The sequence below is a fragment of the Centruroides vittatus genome, unplaced genomic scaffold (assembly GCF_030686945.1).
Source record: "Centruroides vittatus isolate TY-2023 unplaced genomic scaffold, ASM3068694v2 scaffold_1209, whole genome shotgun sequence".
NCBI classification, from domain to species: Eukaryota; Metazoa; Arthropoda; class Arachnida; order Scorpiones; family Buthidae; genus Centruroides; species Centruroides vittatus.
The window spans coordinates 484,836-500,835 of NW_027122673.1; positions in this window are offsets into that span (position 1 = coordinate 484,836).

The window sequence follows — 16,000 nt, forward strand, 5'->3', positions numbered from 1 at the left end:
AAATCTGGAACACATTTGTAATCTGCTCCTACGTAACTCACACTGGTTGCTTCCCCTGACCAATTGGTGTAGTCGAGTCGGAGAAAGAGTCGAAACAGTTAATATGGTGATATTAACCAGAAGAGGAAGAAGAAGAAGGTCATAACTTCTGCATTTTTGATTTTCGGAATGGATATTCGCAAGTGGACCTCGAAGAATTTTTTTCGATGTTTAGAATCACAGTTTTCCCGAATTAGGTGTCGACGAAAGAATTGCTTCCGATGTAAAGTTTGCGATTAAGTTCGGCTTACAACCTGTCGATGCAGATTGCGATAAATGCGATGGCCGGCGTAAACTGTTATTTAGAAAAGACACTGATTCTATTTATTTTCGATGTCACAAATGTAAAGCAAGCAGTTCGGCATTTGAAGGAACCTTTAAAGGTAAATTTGGTAAAAATTCGTGGGGTACTATTTTTTCATTCATATGGCATCTCGTTTGCATCGAGTGCCCGTTGAATGCCACGTGTTTGGCCGTAGGAGTGAGTTCTAAAACGGCCGTCGACTGGGCAAATTTTATAAGACACGTCATGATGATTTCCTTGCACAATTTAACGAAAATGAAAATAGGAGGACCCGGTAAGATCGTCGAGATAGACGAAACCATCATAAGTAAAAGGAAATTGAAAGGAACTAGTTGGGTCATAGGTGGAATATGCCGAGAGGACAAATCGTGTTTCCTGTGCAAAGTAAATGATAGGTCTGAAGCAAGCCTTAATTGGGTCGTTAATACATTTGTTAATTCTGGAACCATCATCTACACGGACGAATGGAAGGGTTATGATCATATAGATGATTTAGAAGGACTTGATATTCGTCACGAAACGGTAAAGCGTGCTGAAAATTTTGTTAATCCGGTCACGGGCGTCCATACTCAAAGCATTAAACGATTGTGGGGTTGTTTGAAGAACAAAAAGAACCTTCCAATTCATTATACTGAGGATCTGTGTGATTCGTATTTATACGCCTTTATGTACAAAAAACTTTTGAAATGGGAAAAATTAAAACCAGGAGAACGATTCAAATTGTTTCTCCAGCATTTAAGTAATATTTATCCAGGAGCCAGCCGTGTGCCAATATGGAAAGAACCAGAAACTGTTCCTACAGCCCCGAAAGCAATACCTAAGAAGGAAAATGCAAAGAGGAAAAAAACAGAAACGTGTGGTAAAAGCAAAGGGAAAGAATCAACAAAGCAGCATGTCACTACAGATGTTGGAGAATCAAGTTCTACGTCTAAGAAGCGGAATAAAATTGATTAAAAGTATATTAATCGTGAGTAAAAGTTTTTTTTTTTGTTTTATTTAGAAATAAATTCTTGCTAGCATTGCACTGTTGTGGCGGCAGTCGCAACTGTTCACGCTCCTGACCAACTCCTGGAGAAGAGCCATTGGCAGGCTGCCAAGTGTTTAACATCACTAGTTATTGATACATGTATTCAAGAACTACCATGAATCAATAACTAGTGACGTTATACACTCGGCAGCCTGTCAATGGCTCCCCTCCGGAGGAGTCAGTTGGGAGCATGAACAGTTGCAACCAGAAGTGCTGCCATGATGGTGCACATAGGTAAAATTTAACCTAACAATGTAATGTGCAATGCTCTGGGTAAAGTTGCAGTTCTGAATGATAAGATTGTGGATGTGAATAACACTGTTGGGACCTTAACTGAACCATAGATCATGTCCATAGGAGCAAAAAGTCAAAGGAATTATACCTCTAAATGTGACCTTTTGCAAGATATAGAATCCCAAAATCAGCCTAAGGGCCACTTACAGGCACTGTAAAGTCACTCTGTGTGCTCTGCTAAGCCTGTCGCATGTTTAACGGACAGCCCGGCATGGTTGTCTGACATTCTAACAATATTTATCAGTAAAGAATAAAGATTCGACGTGTGACCCTTTGCAAGATATTTGCATCCAAATGTATAAACCCAATGGCAGCAATTCTGATTTTCATCATGCATGTCTGCCGTAGGGTGAAACTGAACCGTCAGTTCGGTTTCACCTCTCTGGCAGAATGCTAAAGACGATTGCCATCCTCCGCAATGCTGCATGTCTCCAAACTGGTATATATTCTATTGCCGAACTGACCGCAACTTAGAATACGTGGGTGCTATGGGACAATCTTTATACGCCTGCCTCAAAGAATGTCATATTTCCATTGTGAAAGGGCCATTTAACATTGCATTAGCAACCTTTGACTCTGACCAATGTAGATGTACATTTTGATTGGGCATGCCTTCTGTGTAGCACCTCCCACAAAGAATGACTTAAATATCGGTTATAAACTTACAAAGCTGCAAGAAAAAATGCCCCTATAAACTTTTGTGATGTAGATTCCTTTCCCCTACATGGAAGTTCATCTTTTAATTTAATTTTACAACCCTCCCCCTTCTTCTCTTTTCATCACCCTTCTTAACGTATGGATGGCACTCCCCTTGTTTTAACAGTTACATACAAACTGCAAAGGTCAGTTAGCCTGATGATTCCCATTTAACATGGTCAAAAACATATGCTTTCCTGTTTTTTAATTTGCAATCATGTTTTGATTATTGTAAATTAAACAACAATGAAAGAAAGCCTTATATGTAATATAATTATTGTTTTTATGGGGTATTTTTCATTGTTAATCTCAGTGGAGACTTTTTATCCATTGCTCATTGTCTTCTATACTTTGTAAAATAAAGAAATAGCGTACAATAACAAAGGCTTTTGCTACTTTGTATGCTCTTGTAAAGTTTCTGTAGTGTGAACAAAGATTTGTTTAATGTGATGAGCTTGGTAAAATATTTCAGTTATCCTCAAATCAAGAATTTCCCAACAAGGAACCCACAGTGGCAGAAGAACACACTTTTCACTTTGTCAGAAGAGCAATTGCATGAATGGGAAAAGAGTCCCAGGCTTTTTATCTTTTACTTGTTCTATTTTTAATTTTATCTATATACATTTTAAATATATTAAATTTCATGCTTGTTGGAACTATAGATTTATAATTGATTACTTTAGTTTTAGCATTACATATGGAACATAAGATAAGGACACAAAGGCATATACAGGTAACCCCCGTATAACACGGGAGTTACGTTCCAAAAAATTGCCGTGTTATACGAAACAAAGAACTAGTACGAAAAGGAGAGTTAGGTTCCAAAAATTAAAAAACATGCTATTATATTTTCCTAATTAAGATAAGAAAATTTTAATAAAGATATTTAAGTGATACATATTAATATAAATTAAACGATGTTTTCTTCGTCATCATTAAGAACTATTAACCGAGGGCATTTTCTTTTTGGCAAGTTGTCCTTATCCTCTGAGCATTTTTCTGCATTATCTTCAGATCCATGCTTTACCTTTTGCAAAAATATGTTACTTTAGATTGCTTGCTTTTAGTTAAAAGATCTTTATAAATTTCCTTATATGGTGCTAAGCACTTATGAAGAATAAAGCAATGTATGGAATAAGGGAAAAACATCTGGCAACGTCAAAAGCAGAAGCGTCGAGATCTGGCAACGTTGAAACAAGTTTCGAGAAGGACCACGTATGTCGACAGAAGGCGAGAAGAGAAAATTTACATACATAAGTACTAATAGTTCACGAAAATAATAATTTTCGTGAACTATTAGTACTTAAGTATGTAAAAATTTACTACATTTCATGTTATACGAGGGTTTTACCCAATTCTCGAACCGTGTCAGAGTGAATCCGTGCTATAAAAGCACCGTGTTATACGGGGATGTTCCCAATTCTCGAACAGCGTTAGAGTGAATCCGTGCTATAAAAGCACCGTGTTATACGGGGATGTTCCCAATTCTCGAACAGCGTTAGAGTGAATTCGTGCTATAGAAGTGCCGTGTTATACGGGGGTTACCTGTAATTGATATATTTAGAAGTAAATTAATTAAAGACACAGTCTGTCCAAAAAATTTTTCTTGGCAACCACCATTTATTCTTATCATTTTCCAGAATATACCTTTGACAACCGGATCTTTTGCAGAATCTGATCCCAAAGTTATACCACCAACTCCTGATCTTCTCTAAAATCTTTACCATGCAAGAAATAAAAATAAAATTTATTTATTTATTTTATTTAGACATACTGGGAAGAACCCATGATGCGGGGAATACATACAACAAAATCATTACAAATGAATTGTAATATTACAGTAGTTTGCAATGTATAAGTTATTACAGAGAAAAAAATAAAATATACATAAATAAAACAAACAAATTATACAAAACAATACTAAGAAATATTTAAACAAAAAATAAAACTATCCAAACAATAAAAAAAACAACATTATATAAAGAAATTAATTACACCCACCTATAAGACAAAAAAGGATTAAGTAATCACGTCAAACAATGGATAGTCTCCCGAAGATTCTTAGCCACGAACACACCTTTAAAAGAAGAAAGCAAACGCCACCTTTGGGCAAAATCGAATACTCCGATATACAAAACCAAACAAAATGTACACCACTCTCTGTACATAGGATCGCAATAAGGTCCAGAAAATTCTCAAACGGAATAATAGGGATCAAATAAAATTTTGTTTTCAATGAATGCAATATAACTTGGACAACAATTTCAATTGAAAAGTTGATCATCTCGATATTTCTTGTTTACAGAATCCATATTTAATCAGGGTTTATATATACAGTAGACCCCCCATATAACACGGCAAAAAAATTGCAGTTGTGTTCGTATAACACGGTAGAACGTCATCGCCGACTCGTGTCGCAACAGGATTGGTCGAATCTGGACCAATAGCGGATATTGTACAAACCGTCGAGTTTAAACGAGCACCAGACCTACTAAAAAACATTTATTATTCAACGGCCATAAAAATTATATTTATATTAACGATGTCTCCAAAGTTCGGCGAATTTTTCGCAGAAAAATAACTTATGGGGAAACACGTGCCCGCCATTTGACGAGCCGCTCCGTGACGAAAACAAGCTTAAGCGATGGCGTCGTCGAACGGTGCACGCTCGTTAAGTAATCCTACAATTTTTTGTTTATAGCATAGTTTATATGGATTATTCCCAAAAAAATTATACGTGTTTTGGAAATGTTAGTCAAATTAGACTAGAATTGGTTAATTTTATGGAGGAAAACCTTTCAAACAGCCGTAGCCCTAAACTGCACACGTGCCAGGCTGTGATTGGCTCATGTATTTAAGTCACTCGTACAACACGGATTCATATAACGCTGAACATATCTACCGTGTTTTAGGGGGGGGTCTGCTGTATACATTTATTTAAATGGCACAAAACTTAAATTATTTTTGATATTTCGTTTGACTGTATTTAAATCCATTAATAAAAGATTTTGCATTGATTTAAAAATTATTCGTAAATATGTTAAAAATCTCAAAAATTTTGTAGTATTTAAATTAACATTTAGCAAAAAAAAATGAAATAAATTGATATTCGTTTTTAATATATTTTACATTGCAGGAAACGAATGCAAGTTCCGAATCGACATATCGACTTCGCCGAAAATGCCACATCGGTAGCCGTAAATAACATACCAAAACGGAAAAGGAAAGTTTTCCTGTTGCTATCTTCTAAACACTTTAATCTTCTTATTAGGTTGGTTTGTCTCTTATTTGTTGTGTCATATTTTAAATAATTTTACAACAAATGCATTTCGGGCTGATGTAGTGTTTTAGCTCCTCTTCGGTCATATTTAAAAAACATTACAATGAATCATAACATAATATTACAACAGATCATAATACAGGGTGTTTTTTTTTTTAAACTGACAGTACTCAGAGACATCTGTAGAGCAATCTAACAGCCGGACTGTCGACAAATTTGGGAGAGTGACTAAGGACGACACGGGAAAGAGATTCCACAAGAAAAAAAAAGTAGTACCCAAATTCGCCGGTAGGGGTGGATTTGGGCTGTTGTAGCAAAACAGCTAAGTATTTGTTGAAGGTTCGCAGGGGACCGTTGCTGGTAGTTAGCAGCGCCTGGGGAGTGGCACAACAATTGGAAATGACACCTTCGACGGTATGGCAAGTTCTGCGAAAAGTTCTCAAGTTCTTTCCATACAAGATAAGCCACCTGCAAGAATTAAAACCAAACGACCATGCTACACGGTTGACATTTGCTCTGACATTTCTTGCTGTTTCACTGCAACAACTACTTTTTTCTTCGCGGAATGTCTTTCCCATGTCGTCCTTAGTCACTCTCCCAAATTTGGCGACAGTCCAGCCGTTAGATTGCTCTACAGATGTCTCTGAGTACCGTCAGTTTAAAAAAAAAACACCCTATATATTACATAATTTGAGTTGAATGATTACTTACATATGAGAGAATACAAAAAAAAATTGATCTCCGGTATGCAACTTCAAAAAACATTGAGTATAAATAAAGTGGAAAATTATCACAACGTTGTTCGTATTACATAGTACTTATAAAAATGTAGTACCTTAAAAGGAAAATGTATATATTAAAGCCCATGCATCTCTAATAATCTAAGTACGATATTACTTTATTGGTTTACCTTTAAATATGAATAAAATATTTAACCAATTTCTGATTATAAAATGAGCATAACTTGTTTTCCGCCTCCATAAAGGAGCACCAAAGGTATTAACAAATATAATCCAGTTTATTAGTTTTGTTGAAACCGTGTCTTCTATTTCTTGTTTTGTTTGATGTCGCAACTTGGTGAATTTAAAGACACTTGGCAAAATTCGTCGATATTTATTTCGTAAACTTTACAGAAACACGTTTCGGGCTTTCGCCGCTCGTCAGTCTGTTACATAATGAAGACGTGTCGCCTCCGCACAAAGTCTTACACCCAGAATGTTGCACGCAGCCACGCCCGCAATTGTATAAATATAGTAAAAAGTATATTTATACAATTGTAGGTGTGGCTGCTTCGTGTTCTTTTACTCTTTTTTCTAATATGCGGCCTGTTTCTCCAATATAGAATTTTGGTCTAATACAATTACATTCTAATTTATATACTGTACTTTCTTTTACAAGATCATTTCTATGAATAATTCGGACACAGATCATTCATTGTATTCGTTCGGACACTTGGCAAATTTTATCTTTAGTATTTATTTAGTCGATACGTGTTCGTCGTTTTCATACACGTTTCGGGCAGTTCGTGCCCCTCTTCGGCCAACTAAAAATAGAAGTTACAAGTTACAACAACACAAACCATATATATAAAGGTTGTTTTTTTTAAAAAAACATACCTCTAAATTACAGATCACCGAAAGTTAAAACCGTAAAAATCCCCTATCCACATTTGACTACTTGTTATCTAAAAAACATTGGCCATCTAAAAAATTTTTTTATACATTAATCATTACGTTCGAATCGATTTTTATAATAATACCGTAATTTACATACCTAGTTATTTCATACAAACAGATTTCTTTTCAAATTACAGATTTTTGTAAGGTCTAAACTACTAAATCTCATTACACGTTTAACATCTCGTTATCTAAAAAATTTTTTAATATTAATTCTCCCATATAAATCTATTTCGACAACAATACAATAAATTACGTACCTAGTTATTCGTTCTTAATAAAATCGAAGAGACCTCTCCATACAAACATATTCATTTGAATCGTGGATCATTGTAAAGTTTACTCTATTTGAAATTTCGTTATACATTCGACGTCTCTATTGTCTAATTACACTTTTTACGTCAGAATCGAAGAAGTTTCCCACACGAATGGATCTCGATAGCTTCTCACTTTTTTAACACTTAACTGAGTTTACATGTTGTCATTTACATAATTATCTGGTAGTTAGGCCACCTTGTGACAACGTGTTGAAAATATTTTATTTTATAATATACTAAGCCAATTATTATTTATATTAGTACTAAGGTTTTTATTTATACATTTATTACTTTTAATAATCTCGATGCTTTCCTTGAGTTTTCTATGATATGGAGTATTTGTACGTTATCTTTATCGATTTTACAATTATTCAAAATACAATGATCGTAAAAGGCAGAGTTTATTCTATTATATTTCGGGTGTGCCGTGTGTTCTTTTAATCTGATTTTTAACTTCCTTTTAGTTTCTTCAATGTAGTATTTATTATCGCTGCAGGTACAAGGAATTTTATATACCACATTCTTAATTTCGGTTGGTGTTCGTCGTCATTTTTTCTCAGAGTTGAGGTGTTTTAGTCTGGTATACGTTTTTTGGTACGACGGTGCTAACTTAAAGTTTATGTTCTTCATTTCGTTATCGATTCGTTCGTATAACCCTTTGATATGTGGAAAGCCAGTGTACTTTATATTGTTTGTCTGTCTATTTTCGTGTGGTATTTTTAATTATTTTGAGTTCCCATTTTTTAACAGTCGTTGCGGATAACCTGCCAGGAGAAATTTCTTTCTTAATTCGGCTAAATCTGTGGATATGTGTATTTCTCGACTTGTTCCATTTTAAATATATTATATTTAACAAGAAGTGATACATTAGACTGGTATCTTATTATCTGGCCCGAACCTGGCTTTCTAAACGTTCTAAATTCTAAGCTTTGTTTTAGTCTTTTTACCGTAATGTCCAAGTAGTTAATTTCGTTACTGGTTGTATCTTCTATTTCCATTTAACACTTCTTGTAAGTTAATTTCTGTTTCATTGTATATTATTAGAATATCATTTACATATCTTCTATAAAATTTTACACCTTGTATATTGCTAATTTTATTATCGATATCTGTCGTTATTAGTTCGGCCAATTTCGGTCCTATTACCGATCCCGTGCTTATTCCACTCGTCTGCGTATAAAAATCTCCGCCTGCCTCAAAGTAATTACAGTAGAGCATCGATTATCCGACTCGATTGGGGACTGGGGTTGGTCGGATAACCGAAAAGTATGAAAAAATACATTATTAGTATAGTGTATTAGGCCCGGTTTAAATACTAACCTCCCTTTAATGGTCGAGCCAGTACTGCCACCTAAAACATGCAAAAATTTAACAAAAATAATACTAAAGTAGCCAAGACATAACCAAATATTGTAGCGCCACATCACTAGCAGGCATTTGAATTTGCCGACTAGAACGCGGTCGGTTAATCGGGGGTCGGATAACCAATGCTCTACTGTACTTCTGTATGCAAATTCTATTAAATTTATTATTTCATTTTTAACTTTTAAATTTTTTAATTTGTCCTCTATTATGTATCCGTCAATAACGTGGGATTTATCTATAATGTCGAGACTTGCTATCTTAAATAAAATTAGTATCGAAGAAAGGTTTAATTTATTTAGAAGTTAATCTGTATTTTTAATTGCAAGTTTTGATACTGCTTAAGTTGCTGCTTTAGAAATTTTTCCAAGTTATATAGTGCCAAGTACTTAGTCTATTATTGGTCAAACTTTCTCTATCTTATGAGTTTTTATTTGTATATTTAATTTAGGCATACAATCATTTCCTTCATTTAAAATAAACCATTTTTCATTTTTATTAATTTCCCCTAGTTTTTTAAACTTTGTAATCTGTTTTTAAGTTCTAAAAAATTCTAGTTTCAATAATAATAATAATAATAGAGACCGAGATTTGAACCCCAAACGACTCGGCGGTAGCCGAGAATGCTATCGACCTAGCGAAACTTATTAGTACATAAGCCGAGCTCAAATTTTTAAAAGCTTTTTTCTGAAAATTGGCTGGCCATTGCACTTTCTTGTTTTGAGGGTTGAACACCCTAAAGGAGTACTACCTATATACCAAGTCTCGTCCCAAAGTGAATTTCCCAAGTCGGCCCTCCCCTTGTCAGAGATCCATATTATCACTGCAATTATTTAGTGTACCCTCGCTGCCGCACAGAGAATCCCAAACGATAATCCAACCGACTGGTCTAATTGACAATTTTTTCCACAAGCAAAGTATTAAGGATCACGAGTCGATAGATTTTGTCATTACTTCACTGATATTTTGGAACCCCTGTTATATAGTAGATGGTACCAGTCCCCTTCAGACTTAATTCAACACACAATTAGAAGATTTCTTATCAAAAAAAGAGCTTCTTAACTTGAAAATTGTTATGTACCGAAATGAATACCAATAATAAAGTTGCATTCTGATGGTAGCGGTGTGATAAGTCTCTGTTATCTCTACTATTGTATTTGAGAGACTTATCACACTGCTACTGGTAACATTAAAATGACACTTCTACCATCAGAATGCAACTTTATTATTGGTATTCATTTCGGTACATAAGAACCTCATTGGCCATACATAAAAATATATTGGTATCTGTAGTAGAAACAAATTCGCAGAGAAACCGACGATAATTACAATCTATAATGTAAACGTACCTAGAAAATATTAAACACGTGGCCGACGTTATTTTACATTTAGTAAATATAAATTGTAAGAGCACTCACGAAAAAACCTTCGTCTTTGCCTTTTCTGTGTTTTTACAATTTATATTTACTAAAAAGAAATACCCGTTCAAGATTTATTTCCACTTACACTAAACAGTACTATGAGGATTGCATTACAAGCAGGTGTAAAATATCTAAAAAGAAAGACTTGACAATAGCGGTCACAATTACAATTCAACATCATTTCTCTTAAGATCTTGCAGGATTGGTAATTATGCATTTATGTAACCAATTATTAATGTTCTCACGAATTTCATTATAAGCTATACGTAATTATTTAATTCCTTTGAGCACAAATTTTTCTATAAATTATTTCTTCCAGAAAACCAAAGTGAATAGATACGTCAGAAATTAAGGAGAAAACAGCTTTGACGTAAGTTTTAATTACTTCACTTAAAGCATTTCTTTTCTTATACAGGCTCTGTCGTCGACTTTTTGGCATCGTAGATTTAAAAAAGTTGCCAGACCGACGGGAGCCCCGTAGTAACGGCTAATTATATTTACCTCCCACGTCTCCAAAGCCCGGCAGACTATCGAGAGACGTAGAGAAGTTCGAGATCGTTCCCATTTTGCAGAGACGAATAAAGACGGTCGACTATCGACCGTAAATGTACGGCTAGAGGTTGTCGTTAATTTTGGGGGAATATTTTGGAAAAGTTGCATTTCAATTTGGTCATATGGAAAAACAATGATTCTGGGTCCTTGTTGGTAACCGAAAAGTAGAAATTTACTTACCAATCGATCTATGTATTAAATTTTTTTTTAGACGTTAGACTACAAGCGGTAGAACAGGATGCAAAGGATTATTGTGTGTTTAGAAATTTTTTCAAATACGTTGAAAATTTAGTAACCGAATATCATAAATTGTGTTTAAATTACAAGAAAAATTCATATTAATTTACATTTTAAACATCGTTGCTGTGTGAAAAGTAAATAGGCCACGCAGACAAAATTTTCGGATGCCAGATTATCAGATTTTGTCCATTATGCAAGCATACACAAACGTGCTCCCATTTAAGAGTTTAATGTGCTTTACAGATCCATCGAAGCCGAAGTCGTGCATTTGAAGTAAGAACGTTGGATCTCCGAATGGCAATTGGACTTTGCATCAGTTTATTTCACGACATTTGCAAATGATCGGGGATACCGATGTTGTTAGTTGTAATGCCAATATATAATCTAAAAATCATATTTTTTTTCAATTCTTCTAAAAGAAATAACTTTAACAGTATTGTTGTTAGGTTTTAATCGTAAAGCTTTGTAAAATTTTATTAACTAAAAATAATTCAAGCCATAAATTTACATAGTTTGAGACAATGATACGAACAGAATAAAAAATAATTGTGTTTGCAATACCAGGATAACCGAAAGATCTGAAAATAAAGGTGCTAAATTTCCCAACGCAAACGACAATATAAAAGAAGCAAATTTAGACATCTGGAAATTAACATAGAAACTTTAATTGAAAGTAATGTCCGTATTACATCTAATATTCCAAAACAAAAATATTTGCAATGCTAATTTAACGTTAACAAAAAAATATTTCCGCTTCCGGACGTATTGCAAGTAATGTTTCCGGGATATACGAAAAGTGCACGTATCTTCATGTATTCATAATTTGGTGGAAAATTGTAAATGTTTAAATCTTTGGCCCTCAAAAGCATGGCAACGATAAATACTTTACAAATTGATTTTCATAGATGATTTTATGGCTAAAAAAGTGAAAATTAACATTGCCCGAGATGTTAATTGTAACAAACGAGGTCTTTGTAAATCTGATTCCATAGACTAGATTGTAATTATGAAACATATCTTTTATCAAAGTTTCGGAACCATAACAGAGGAACGATTCGGATGTTAGTCAGTTAAGTATTATATCAGTTATACACGGTTATTAGAAAGTGAAAAAAAATTAATCGCTTTGTAATTTTAAGTCTCGTCATATAAAAGTCGTGACATTCAATTAAAAACAAAGTTTTCTTTGCAAGGTAATACTAAAAATTCTGTCTATATAGACCAATTTATACGATATTTCGGAACAAATTTTCCTTCCGAAATGAACGAACCTATATTGCAGGCTATGTGGCGGAAAAAGAATAAATAAAAAAAACATATCGTTTGTCGGAATTGGCTCGAATCAAAAAGCAGTAGTAGTTCAATTTCCTAATGAATTAATTTTTTGATAGAAGAAAATGAACTTTGCCTACCAAATGTGGTGCTATTGCAATTGCTGCTTCACAGTTCACATTGCAAACTATATGATGATAGACATTCAGTATTATTCAACTTAATCTTTTTTTGTAAAATTACTTTGCAAATTTGACTAAAAAACAAACTTTATTTGACATAATTTTACAACCTACTCGTACAATCTTGTTAAAATCTGAGGGTTACCGTATTTTACGAACTATAAGACGCACTTTTTTCTTCGAAAAATTGCCTCCAAAATTCAGGTGCGTCCTATAGTCCGTAAAATACGGTAATTAATGTTACCTATGGTTCCAAGATGGCGGCTTGTCTCCGATTCCAACAAATAGAAGGGAAACAGTGGGGACGCATATGGTAATTTATTAGAATAGGTTAGGTTAGAATATGCGTCCCCACTGTTTCCCTTCTATTTGCTGGAATCAGACGAGCCGCCATCTTGGAACCGTAAGTAATTTCCAATCTCAGATTGGTTAATGTTACCTGTCATTTTAATTTTATAGCTTGAGGATGTTTTGTAAACATGACATGCATTATGTTTTTAAGATAAAATTAATGAAATATTAAAAAACCAAGAAAATTTACATGTATCTTAACCTATGTATACATCTTGTAGTAATTTACAATGAGTTACAATTACCTAATATGTCAATAGTTATTTTTCTAATAAAGTGTTTATTTCAAATGTGGTGTATTACATATTTTCTTTTAACTACAGTACCATATTTACTTGCATATAAGACAAGGTTTTTATACATTTATCACAGGTTCAAATTCCTAGATCGTCCTATATGCACAAGCGAAAGATTCTTTGCATTTTTTACCAGATGCTTACTTGTGTTTTTAAATACAAGAGGGTATTTTATCTGGGTTGTTTAAATCGTTCTTGTATATTGTCGGGCATAAAGATGAATAGCAACAAGAAAAGCAAAGCTTTTGAATTGAATTCCAGATTGGTATTCCAAAATCACACGGGAGCACGATATAAGTTTTAATTCGTTCCCACGTGAAAACTGATGATTATTCGGAAATCGGAATTTGGAGAAACTCGTGTAATCGACAGAGTGGTTTCGATTGTTAAGAGTTGGTAAAAAAAAGCCAGACAATCGGGAACCTCTATGTTAACAAATTATGTTGTCGATTTTACAAGATTTTTACTTAAAGTTTAAAATGCCAGTAATTTTTGCTGAACAATGTGCGCGTTTACGTTCATTTGATATTTTGCTTGCGATTAAATGGGAAAAAAATTAGAATTGTATTAATAAATCTAATTTTCTTTATTTTGATCTTTAAAGTCACACATCCTATATGCGAGTAAATACGGTATATTACAAATACTTAACTTTGTCAATTTTTTTATAGCTTATAAAATAAATAGAACAAATTTTCTGTTAATTGTGCTTGTATCTAGTGAGAAAAAATAAAATTCACCTATTGCCTGACATTAAGTGAAAAGTGCCAATTGGTTTAACTGAAGTGACATTGCTTCATACTATAGACGAGTAGAAAACCTAGAAACAATGTGGTCGGCCTGTTATCTGGGCTCAAATTCGACACTGCCCACAGGTGTTCTGCAGTTTTACAAAATTTAAGATGTTTTCTGATGTCCATTTTTAAAAAAAAAATTGAAATTTATTAGATTGCATCGAGTTTATTATTTATATTATATAAAAGATTATGGTTTTAAATCCCAAATTCTCCTAAGTGGCAATGTGTTAGGGAAAAAAATGGGATCCAACTCTCTGATCGTTACGGGTGCATGTTTGCGGGCTACTTTATATCCGTACATAACTGTACGGCTAGTTAATCGACCATTCTCATTCACAGAGAACTTCTAATCAAAAAGGAACAAAACAGAACAATCTTATTGCAATTATAGCCAACCCATTTCAAATTCCGGTGAAAATACCACAAAGTCTAAAAAAATAAACTAAACTAAGTCTTGTATACTGCGATTTTTATTATTCACACTTTCTAATTCAATATGCCAAACAATAAAAGTACACAACTGCACCTTGATACCAAGAGGCCTTTTTAAAGCCAAGACCAGATATGGAAAGATTAGGGGCAGAAGGTCCCAATTATACAAACTTCCGACGCAAACTGGAATTCACATTATTTCAATTCAAAAATTCCCCCCAAAAGAAGTTAGACTGGCACAACTATTGCTAACGGGAAAAGTATGATGTACGAGGGCAAGACACCACTAATTTGAGGTGGAGAGCTTATATTTTAAACGAAATAAATTAAAAATTGCAGCAAGGCAAGTCGAAGGGATGGGGGAGATAATGGAAGGTTGTTTAGGGTCAGACTTAATGATGATTTTACTCACTAGCATTTACAATTTTTTACAAAACTCGTCCCGACTCTCAAAATTAAGCTTTTTACCATATAATAGTTAAAAATATAGTTTAAAATATAATAGATGGTGCCACCAAATGGGAAAGTTAATCAACCCATTGCTGGATTTTTAAATGAAAAAATTTTGGTGTTTTTATGCAAAGAAAATACTGTCGTGGCTCAAATATACATTGTAAATCTGATATCAGATTAAAGAAAAACATTGGGTTCAGTAAAATTTGATTTCAATTTCGATCTACATGCATTTATAACGAGTTAACCAAAATTTTAAACCCTCTGGTAATTTTATGCAGGCAAGCTCTAGATGAAAATTTAAGATTGTATTTGTCCATAACTTTAACTTAACAAATAATTCTTTTTAATTGACACTTCAAGCAATTTCAACACCTCATTTTCAAATTTGGTAAATTTATGAGAAATGCTGCCTTAAAAATGTTAATTACTTGATTTTATAGTGTAAATGTTGGAAATTACGTAACAACAAAATCTTTTTTAGAATAGTTAAAATTTAGAAAAAGGATTCTCGCTATCCATAAGTATAAGAATTTGTTTTGATATGCAAAACTGCTTAATAATAATGTCATCAGAATATTCTAAACACAATTCCAGTTGAGCTAAAGCTGCTAAACTTGGATACAGACGTTACAGAAGGCCGAGGAATGCTTTATTTTTCGAAGTAGAATAAGTTCTCGATATCATTTGGTCATATTAGAGGACCAGAAGGTTTGTAGATAGATTTGTGTTCAAAATGCAATGTTTAGAAGAGTTTACTAACCAATTCCTCAACTTATTCATATAACAAATCAGGAAAGTTTGTTTTTTATTACGTTTGTGTTCTGTTTGTATATTGTTTATAACATGAGGGGGGCATTGATTCTTAAGTGCTTAACAAAATGTTAGACTTCTGGAAGACCGATCATTCCAGATTTATAAAGATTACATTAGTCTTAACTCTTATTAAATGTAAAAAATTGCAACAAACATTAAACATTAATTATATCAGGTTTTTGAGTCAAGTCAA